Below are 10,512 nucleotides of genomic sequence, written 5' to 3'. Positions count from 1 at the left end.
ACCAAATCCATCACTTGCTCACTGCAGAGAAATGGATGTCTATATTTCAATCTATTCCTCTTACAACTTATTATTGGACTATTTCTTCCGACTCAGATGAGCATCAACTCCGTTTTCTGGATTCATGTAGCAAAAGATCTGTCGAATCTTGGCTAATAATTGCACAAGCCGAGCAACATGCCTTTACTTTGCTCTTAAAAAGTCATTGACCCCTTCCTGATTTCCAAGATTTTGTATATTTATCTTTGCAAAGGTTTTAGGTCATCAAAGCAATTTGAATATCACACAGAGACACCCCCACAAGAAAATACAAAATGCACTTTTCAAATGTTGATTCAATTGATCAAAGCGCAACAAAAAATAAAAACCTATCTGGCTTTATTTCAAAAAATGATTTGCCCCCTTTGGGCCACCTTTGGCAGAGACAACACAAATCTAAGGTTGAGCATAATTGGAAATGAGTCCTCCTTAACACGGTGGAAGATTTTGGCCCACTTTACATAGCAAAAGGGTTTCCAATCTGCCATATTGGAGGGTTTTCTAGCACAAACTGCACCTTTAAGGTCACACCACAGATTCTCAATTGGATTTAAATGCAGACTTTGATTCGGCCACTCCGGAAGCTTCATTTGAGGGGTGGACTTGCTGGTGTGTTTCAGATAGTTGTCCTGCTGCATGATCCACAAGGCTCGGTTCGGTTTGAGGGCACCAACTGATGGCCGGACGTTCTCCTTTATGATCTGCTAGTAAACACGAGAATTCTCTATTCTATCAACCACAGGAAGTTTTCACGGTCCTGAGGCGGCAAAGCAGCCCCAGACCATCACACTGCCACTATCATGCTTTACCATTGGCTTCATGTCTTTTGGGTCGAATGCTGGGCCATTTTGACACCAGATGGAGCAGGCTGCACAGCTTCCGAATTGTTCCATTTTTGACTCATCAGACCACAGAATGTTTTTCCAAAAGTCTTGAGGATAATCAACATGCTTTTTGGCAAATGTGCCACGACTCTTTGTATTCTTTTGAGAAGACAGTTGTTTTTGCCTGGGAACTCTCCCATGAATGTCATTTTTGATTTTCAAGGTTATTTTGTAACCTCCTGTTTGAGCCGTCATCGCACTTTTGGAGTTATCTTAGTTGGTCAACCACTCCTGGCAAGGTTTTCCACCGTTCCCACTTTTCTCCATTGATGAATAATGGCTCTGACAGTGGTTCACTGGAGCCTTACACCCTTGGTAATGGCTTTGCGACTTTTCCCTGATAGATTTCAATGACTTTTTTTAGAAGAATGTCTTCGTGAACTTCTTTGGATTGGCGATTCTCTTCATTTGGCCTCACTGTGTTGAGTTGGGGGTGTTTGTTTTTAGTCAGTGCTGTCACAGCAGAGCATGCGTCAAATGACCGATTTAGAGCACCTGGTATTCCCAAGCAGTCCCCCATCTGTGTACTAACCAGATTTTACCCTGTTTAGCTTCCCAAGATCAGGCCTTGGCATGATGCTATGGGGGCAAACAAGTCAAATTAACATGACTTGACTTGACTTGAATAATACAAGTTTATGAGACTCTGGTGGGACCAATGAAACCCCGGTGGCCTGCCAGAATCTTCCTATGATAGGGGAAAGAGTAAATTGTTGTAAGGTTTGTGTGTGCTAAGCAATTGTCCACCCCGCTGCCCTTGGGCATCCATCAAGATGATATTTCATCTCTGCTGCAAGTTTTTGATATTGCTCGAGAAAGATCGAAGGTTGTAGTTAAAGGAAAAAAATGATGACAATGCAACATTTCTGGCAGTAGTCTCTCGACGCATCACAAGCTCGTAAATATCAGGCAACTTTGTCGCTAAGCAGAATATATTGATACCTTCTCTGTTGTATTTTATTACTCCTGGGAATAGAACGAGACAAGAGACATGACTTACAGCACTGGTCCCATTTTCAGTATGCTGTGTGTGCCTCCTACTTCCAGTTCCTGCCTCCTCCACATGGGTCCATCACCCCCCCAACAATTAAAAAATTTTCTGACCACCAAAAGACCCAGGCGGAGACTCCCACATCCCTCATAAATTAGCAATATTATTTAGGAATATAGCCACACTTTATCACCCAAAATGATTTTTATTTGAACTCAAAATCCATCACCCTGTCTTTTCTTGAGAAAATTCCAATTACTCTGTCGATTATCAGTGCGTTCCATTTCCATCAAAAAGTGATTTTCTATCGGTATTGAAACAAATGCTGAAAGTCGAGCTTGTCCTGTTTTATGTGTCTGTTTAAAAAAAAAAACAAGAGATACGAAACATGCAGACTACCAAAAGCGAACTGTCACACCAGAGATAATCCCCTTTCATGATGACCAGTCCAAAATAGATTTTGCATTGGGTAGCAATACACAAAGTTGAGTCAAAATTAACATTAAACATAAATCATAACTTAAATTGTTATAGAAGTCTCATACAGCGACGACGCAGCTTCCTGTCAATGCAGATGAGTCAAGTCAAGTCATTTTTATTTGTGACGCCCTTAATCACAAAGAGTCTCAAAGGGCTTCACAGGTTATTACACAGAATATTTTTTCAGACTATTATGACACCATCCCCTGATCTGGAACCAACATGAGGGCAATGAAAAACTCAAAAACCTCAACATGAAGAAAATGAAGAAACCTTGAGAAGGGAGGCTGTGTTTCCGGTCTAAGTTTTTGTTCTGGTCTGCTGACTAATCCTGGTTTGTCCTCCTCCCTCCTTTTGCCACCAGCTTGGTGGCCAGAAGGAATAGGAAAAGAAAAGTATTAATCATAAGACATAGAATAGAAGTGTGTTTTAAGCCTAGATTTAAACACTTCCACCCAAATTGCAGATCATATTTCAGAAGGCAGAGCATTCCACAGCACCGTGGCTCCGATAGGAAAGGTTCCCGAGCCTGCTGCCTGCTTCCTGATTCTTGGCTCTTGGAGTTAAAAGTAGACCAGCATTTGATATAACTCTATGCAAGAAGCTTGTGGGCTGGGGACCGGCAGGCCAATGGATGGGTCCAGTACCGCAGCAATAACCTTACCAGCCCTTAGGCAGTGCATGCTTGGTTGACAATGCAAGGATGTTCTGTTCACAGGGCGATAAACCTGGTTGGTCAGCAAGCGAGGTTGGCGTATATACTGCCCAACCTGTGGAATGAGTTCTCGATTTGCACTTAGTGAGCTCCCAAAGGCAGACGCTGTGGCTAGATCTGTTCATTCCGCAAAGCAGAGATGCCTTGGTCTTGACAGACCAGGAGCGCTAAGCTTTTGCACCTACGGGTCTGCAGCAAAAATCTTCTGCGCCCCAAGCTGGTTTCTGGCCCACTCTTTCAGCCATCGTCGAAAGAAGGGGAATATCAACGCACTTTTTCACCGGCGCGTCCTCTATTCTATAGTCCGATTGGTGGTGGGGTCGAAAAGCACACAGAACTTTTGAGCTCAGGGTAGAGCCTTCACCTGAGACACTGCCGTGAGTCTCAATGTAAAACAGCAACAAGCTATGACCTTCCCTTTAGTGAGGAAGCCTAGGACATAAATGCATGTGAGAAAAATACTACTCCTGGCCCAGGTGAGGAGGACAGAGCCAGAGGCTGCTTGAAATTGAGGTATTTTTGGGCTTAAGGGAGGTGGAAGAGAGGGCAGGTGAGTGCATCTCTTTATGTCTTTTTAACAGAATCAGGGGACTAACCAGATGGAGCAGGCACAAGGCTCAGCCTGGATATTAAAAGACTGACTGGATGACTTACAGCCTGGCCCAGATAAAACAAGTACAGGGGCGGGCCTTCCTGTCCTTGGATGCAGGCAACTTGCTGACAGATGGACTTTTTCATCCATTCATCCTCACGCCTTATCCACAGACAGAATATTGCCCTGTCCATGTCTTCTGCCTTTGTGCCTTAATCTAAAAAGGGATCTCAAAAGTCTACACATCGGTTCTCAACGAAAGATGACGCTACAATCGGCAGTAATACAACGCACATCAAAGAGCATCTCATAATACATGTTCTATATGCGTTGGTTTCCATCCTTTGTCGAGAAAAGACGGTCCACGCTCCTTCACGAACGCTGAAAGATGACCTGCCTTATGAAGAGATGAATGAAGAAGGCCCGCATGCGCACGCCGGTACAAATATTAACACAATGTAAAGGAATAGTGTGTTGTAACAACAGTGCAATAAAAAGATGTGCAATAATATTTAGCAGCAACATATTTTTAGTTTTCTAAGCACTACATTGTAATTATGTTTTGCCCAATCGTCCTTATAGTCTTTAGTCTTTTTTTTTCTCTTCACAGTCTTTCTTACATGTTTTACCCTGGAGTGCCATGTCTAATCTCCTTGCATAAAATACTTTGCAACGTTTACTATTAAAATGTGTCACCGAATATACAATGACAATTGCATGAGTTTTCCAGTTATTTTAGTTTTATAATTTGATCATCACATTATTACTTTGATAATCACACAATCCATTTAGTTGATATAAATACCCATCACGCTTATTCACATATTTGAATGAAGTATTTATTTGCTGTATTCGTTTGTTGCAACGTAACCTTTATTTTCTTCGGTGCTTTCCCGGCCGTGTTTCTGTGGGATGTTGTGGTAAATCCGGCTTTGAATCTTCTAATCTTATCATACAAACTTGAAAATCAGGTCCAGTCTGGACAAAAGGTCTCTTGTGAAGATGTGACTTCCTTACTTTGCCTGGTTACCTTTGAATTTTCATTTTCTCAAATCCGCGTCCCTTTCCTATAAGAAAGTGGCAAACCATTTTTCATTGCCTGTTTGAGGGATGGTTGGTTGGATCTTTTCAGCACCCGGTTCCCTGTGGTGTGTCTTGGGCAAGTACATCCTGGTGGCTCCCATCCCTCCCCAGGCCCACAAACGTTTCCACTTGGTCTTGAACAGGGACATTTCATGTATTAGGTGAACGTGCTAACTACTGCGCAACGAAAACTAATTTGAGGGACGACTTCATCCTAATCACAGATATTTTTGTTGTAACGTTGTGATATAAGTCCTCTAATGAACATCTCTCTTCAGCTTTTTTTCCCATCCAAACATTTGGTCCTAATCCCACGGCAAGACGCAAATTGTCGACGCTAACATTCGGTGATTCCGGCGCTTATTTTTGGGTGTTTTTGTGTGTAGAAATGGGGGAGGGAGACCGACAGACAGCCGAGGAAAAGGAACGTGGCCCCGCAATTGAAAAGAATATACATCATTTTCATTCAGTCGTTGTTGTTTCATGTACTGTTTTTGACGAATAGTGTAATTGAATGAAAATTGACTGAACAACAAGGCAGTTGCAGTCGATTTCGTGGGGGCATTCGATGACCTTGGAACGGATCGTACCTGTTTCCATTCTTTTCAATAGGAAAACGTGCTTCGGTGTCTAACCGTTTCATTAGACAATGTCACTGCTGGAACCAATTCAATCTGTAAGTAGAGGTCCCACTGTATTTATTTGAGATTTTTCTTCTAAATCCACATGGCCCGCCGCTAACTCAATTGTCATAAATGATGATGTATGTCGTGTTCTAGTGAAAGTGTCACAGTGAGGTCACAGCGGCGGCTCGATTTCATCAAGTGGCTTTTCATTTTGCGTGTTATCGATTGTGAATGTTGTTGTTGTAGTGTTAAAACGGATGCTAGCGGGCGCGGGACGGACTCTCAACACGCCTGTTCAGCAAAAACCTCCACTCTTTAAGGCAAGCACACACACACACAAGCATTCCTTATTAGCCACTCCATCTTACTTGGCCATTAGACTCCATTTCTCTCTTCATTTACTCACAATGCTGCCTCAGTACCGTCCCCCTTACCTTTCTTACTCTCTCTCGCTCTCGCTCCTTTTGCCCATGGTACACTTTCTTTCTGGATTTTCTCTCGCTTGCTCCCCCATGCCCTCCCTCGCTCCCCTGCAGATTGCCTCGGTGGAGATTGATGAGAGTTATGATGAGATGAAACAGGACGCTTGCTGATGTCCTAGGGTCTACTGTCACCTCGGCACATCCCTCTCATCGTGGCAGCCCTAGAAGAGATCACTTTTTTTAATCGATTGTATTTATATTTATATACAACACACACAGTGCAACATAAGTAAAAAACAACACAGGAGTAAAAAAAATCCATTTGAAAATGCTTGTATTCCTTTGTCAGGGAATTACATTTTTTAGTAAATTTAATTCCTCTGGAATACAATGAATTAGGGGTTCCCCAGGTTTGAATTGCAGGCCCATGACCTTTTCATCCTTACGTTTTTTTAAAGAATGATTTTGTTTTTGTCAAAGTCCTGCACTTAGGTTGGTTTATTCTCTCCCTCCTGCTTGTCCTTACACTATTTGCTCACTCACTTCCTGGTTGTATTACCACCCCGCACCTGGCGTGCCTTGTCACCCTCGTCACCCTCGTCACAGCCTTGTTTTTTCCAGTGAAGCAAACGCTCGCCTTCTTTGTGGACCACAAATACCGCCTGGTGAACCCTTGGACCGTCGCTCTTGCTGTAGTGAGTTTACAAGATCACTAAACCCTTGCCCACCTCTCGAACCACGACTGCTGTCTCTGGTGATCTTGATATTGTTGCCCAGATTCCTGACTCCCCAGTGTATCGAACCCTATCTATCTACCCTGGTCATATCCCTGGAGAGGTGTGACCGAACTCTAAGAAAAGGGGTATCGGACCCTGAGGAGGCGAAATTGTTACCTAAAAAGTGCGATACAAATACATTTTGATTGGATGAGACGAGTTTATTATCTTGTTGTTGCATCTTTGACTTGGCACTAAGATGATTTGGTTGATCCAGTTTGGATTACACATTCCCTGCTATCCAATCCTTGAAGAAGTTTCAGTTTTTACATCTCATTAGTACTTCTATATACAGTATTATATGCAAAGTGAGATGGGTAGCTCCATTCCTATCCGCAAACCCTTTTTCAAGATAAATAGTTGATGGTGTTCCCGTGCGGAGCTGAGGGACACTGCAGGCGGCACCCTTAGTGGTTTTCTGCAGTGCCACTTCTTCTTCGTCCGCAGCGGTGTGGGGTGGAAATAGAACCAGGAAGTGTGACCAAATAGAGTAAGGACCAGCAGGAGGGGGAGAGAGAGAACAACGCAACCTGAGTCCAGGACTGTGACAAAAACAAAATCATGATCCAAAAAAATATTCTTATGACATAAGGATGAAAAGGTAGTGGGCCTGAAGTCATTTGCTTCTGCAGCGCTGAGTCACAGCCGCATCCTCAAGGCCAGAGGAGAGCTGGCTTATACCGGTATGCACGTACACTAATAACAAATACTTTGTTTACATGTTTGGGGGACATACTGGAGCAGGGCTTACCATAGAAACCTGGTAGCACGGTCCGGTTCTGAATGCTCACAAATGATTGTCATTTTTCTAAGAAATTCTAAAATGGAAACAACAGAAATGTGTCATCTAAAGTACTTTAAAGTATATAGTTCCATTTGTTTTTTAAGATATAGTTATGTACACACACACACATATATACATTATATATATATATATATATATATATATATATATATATATATATATATATATATATATATATCTCATCTCATTAGCCGTACCGCTTATCCTCATTAGGGTCGCGGGGGGGCTGGAGCCCATCCCAGCCATCTTCGGGCAGTGGGCAGGGGACACCCTGAACTGGTTGCCAGCCAATCGCAGGGCACACGGGGACAGACAACTCATTCGCTCATTCACACCTAGGGACAATTTGGACCGGCCAATTCACCTGAAATGCATGTTTTTGGAATGTGGGAGGAAACCGGAGTGCCCGGAGGAAACCCACGCAAGCACGGGGAGAACATACAAACTCCGCACAGAAAGTCTGGAGCTGGATTTGAACCCACGACAGGTTCCCATGACATGAACTGTGCCGCACAAGCGCTAACCACTGCGCCGCCGTGCTGCCCTATATATATATATATATATATATATATATATATATATATATATATATATATATATACATCTCATCTCATCTCATTAGCTGTACCGCTTATCCTCAGTAGGATCGCGGGGGTGCTGCTGGAGCCCATTCCATCAATCATCGGGCAGTGGTCAGGGGACACCCTGAACTGGTTGCCAGCCAATCGTAGGGCACACAGGGACAGACAACTCGCTCGCTCATTCACGACTAGGGACAATTTGGACCGGCCAATCCACCTGAAATGCATGTCTTTAGAATGTGGGAGGAAACCGGAGTGCCCGGAGGAAACCCACGCAAGCACGGGGAGAACATACAAACTCCGGACAGTAAGTCCTGTAGCTGGATTTGAACCCACACACGAGGTTCCCAAGACCTTAGAACTGTGCCGCACACGCGCTAACCACTGCTCCGCCGTGCTAAGGGTCGGCCAGTCTTGTGCATTTCTGGTGCACCGAACCCCTCGGCCTGAGCGCATTTGTCCTGTCCGGCCCAAATGAGGTCTGGAAATGAAGGGCACACATTCTCACGGATCACAGCCACCACCTCGATGACCCGCAGCCCATTCAGGTACTCATTGCCCTTATTAAACAGTACCTTGTATTTTTACCTGACTGTTCTGAACATTGACAGAGTGAATCAGTCAAAAATGGAGGTGTCATATTTGACCCCATTTCGTCCTTTCAAACACACGTTAAGAATATGACTAGAACATCTTTTTCCCGTCCTCGCATCGTTGCTAAAATTCGGCCTATGCTGTTTTAGTCGGACGCAGGGATTATAATTCATGCGTTTGTCTGGATGACTGTAATGCACTACTCTCCGGTCTCCCGAAGTTCAAAATCAAGAGCCTTCAGCCGGTGCAAAATGCTGCAGCGAGGATTTTAACTAAGACAAGAACATTTGATCACATGACCCCGATTTTGACTGACCTAAATTGGCACCCTGTTGGCTTAAGATGTGATTTGAAGGTTCCGTCGGTATTATACAAAGTAATGCATGGACTTGCTCCCTCATATCTTTCAGATTTAATTTCGCCCTATGTTTCGTTCCGGAGCCTTCGTTCTGAAAACGCCGGTCTACTCGTGATCCCATGATCCAAGAAGGGATCCGCAGGTTCGAGAGCGTTCTCCATTCTGGCCCCGGTGCTGTGGAATGCTCTTCCCCCGAGATTTGATCTGCAACCTCAGTAGAACTGTTTAAATCTAGGCTTAAAACACACTTCTATTCTATAGTATATAAATAACCTATATTTTATGTTGACAATATCTGTGTATTATTTGTAATTGCAACATCCATTTTGGCCTGGTCATCCTGGAAGGGCGATGACCTCATGTGCAGTCCCTTCTCAAGATTTCTTCATTTTCCTCATGTTGAGGTTTTTGAGTTTTTCCTTGCCTCATGTAGGTTAGGGATCAGGAGATGGCGTAATAGAAGTCTGTGGTTTGCAATCATCGGTGATCTGGTCAGCCCTTTGAAACACTTTGTGATTAAGGGCGTCACAAAATGACTTGACTTGACTGACTGCCTAAAAAGGCGCACCAAAGTAAAACTGAAGTTGTACTTGAACCATTTGGAGGATCAGCATCATGTAGGACTCATTTTGAAGACGACACTTTGACGTTTTTTCTCCAGGGTCAAAATCTGTTTAGGTACGACTTTCACTGAAATATGGAAGTTTGAACACACGCAAAAAAAGAGGACTTTGTCTGCCTGGAAAAAAAAAATATAGCAGGGTGCTGGGACTGAATAACACCACATAATTACGGCCCACGGGCTTCCTGAGCTCCACCCAACCCTTCCTTATGTCCTTTATTCAAATGGACAGAGTCCTTCCATAACTCGCGGGTACATCTTCACTCTTTGTGATGTCGACTTTTGTGCTGCCGGGTGCCATTTTATATTCTCTCTCTGTCTTTCGATTTCTCTCTCTTTTTCCATCGCTGTACAGCCCTAGCAAAATCATTCCAAGGCTTGCACAAAACCTTTTAGCATGAATTAATGAAAAGCCCTCTTGTTAGATTTTAATCACAAAGAATAAAGTGCTGCTCGAGGGTTTGCTAAAAGATTTGATGTTCAATTTTTACCACAAATAAATGAATATAAATGAAGGGATAATCACATTTAAGACATTTTAAATCCATAAAAACACATATATAACAAGGTGGACTAGTTTCCCATGCTACTGTATCGGACTTTGTTTTTCCAGGTCCTAGCACGTTTATTTTAGCTTGAAAGAGCCTAATTTTCTGCCAGCTTTGCTAGAACGGATCTTCGATGTCTATTGCCATTAATGGCAGCTTAGCTAGAAGAAATCATTCATGTCCATAGCAGTCCATGAAAGCTTAGCTAAAATGGATCTAAACGGGAAGGCAGTGACAAAAGTGCTTGTCATTAGACAAGAATGGCAAACAACTAGTAAAGAGCCAATGGGGACAGAGTTTTGAAATGGGGATGAGGGAAAGTCACGATTGGAGCGAAATCAGGACATATGACCACAGGTTGGAGGAGGAAAATTGAACCCTGAATTGAGTGACTGA

This window comes from Urocampus carinirostris, chromosome 19 (genome assembly GCF_059441175.1).
Source record: "Urocampus carinirostris isolate Australia breed hairy pipefish chromosome 19, RoL_Ucar_1.0, whole genome shotgun sequence".
In the NCBI taxonomy this organism is placed as follows: Eukaryota; Metazoa; Chordata; class Actinopteri; order Syngnathiformes; family Syngnathidae; genus Urocampus; species Urocampus carinirostris.
This window is presented reverse-complemented; position numbering follows the sequence as displayed.